This window comes from Nomascus leucogenys, chromosome 6 (assembly GCF_006542625.1).
Source record: "Nomascus leucogenys isolate Asia chromosome 6, Asia_NLE_v1, whole genome shotgun sequence".
Classification (NCBI taxonomy): domain Eukaryota; kingdom Metazoa; phylum Chordata; class Mammalia; order Primates; family Hylobatidae; genus Nomascus; species Nomascus leucogenys.
Genome location: NC_044386.1, coordinates 94,548,747 through 94,549,555, shown reverse-complemented (window position 1 = coordinate 94,549,555; position 809 = coordinate 94,548,747). Strand labels below are relative to the sequence as shown.

Below are 809 nucleotides of genomic sequence, written 5' to 3'. Positions count from 1 at the left end.
GCAAAGAATGAAAAAATGGTGAAATATGAAAGAGAAGTTAAGAGATATGGAAGAAATTCAACATTTATTCCTGATAAAAACCTCTCAGCAAACTAAGAATTAAAGGGAATTCCTCAAGTCAATGATGGACATTCACAAAAACCCTACATCTACTGTCATATTTTATGGTAAGAAACTGAATTCTTTCACTCTAAGTTCAGGAAGAAGCAAGGATACCCCTTCTTAACACATCCATTCAATATTTTACTAGAGGCCCTAACCAGTGCAAGAAGTCAAGAAAAACAAATAAAAGGCCTACAGACTGGCAAAGAACAAACCTGTTTCTGTTAGCAGAATACACAATTGTCTTTATAGAAAATCACAAAGAATCTACAAAAAGCTCCTACAATGAATGAGTTAAGCAAAGTTATGGGATATGAGGTCAACATAGAAAAACAAATTGTGCCAAAGGGGCTACGGGTGGCCCCTTTTCTCCTCAGTCAGGGCTGGAGGCCAAGATCAGCCTTTGAGGATTATCAGGGCTGCCACAACCTGGGCAGCCTTGTTTTCCTACCTCAGACATTTATAGAAGGAAGAAAAAATCAATTGTATTCCTATAGATTAGCAATAAACAAATAAATTGGAAATTTTGAAAAGTACCATTTAGAATTGCATAAGAAACAGATTCCTACATTGTATAAATCCAACAAAACATGTGCAAGAGCAGTATGCTGAAAACAAAACAAAACCGATGACAGAAACTAAAAAATATCTACATAAATGTTTATAAAGTAGAAAAATCAATATGGCTAAGTGACAAACTCTTCCCA

General features: G+C 35.1%; 1 non-coding gene across 1 annotated transcript; it reads left to right on the top strand.

Moving 5' to 3' along the window:
* The first annotated feature begins 440 nt into the window (after positions 1-440).
* Positions 441-564, top strand: LOC115835760. Its single transcript, XR_004030782.1, has one exon.
* Positions 565-809: the final 245 nt, after the last annotated feature.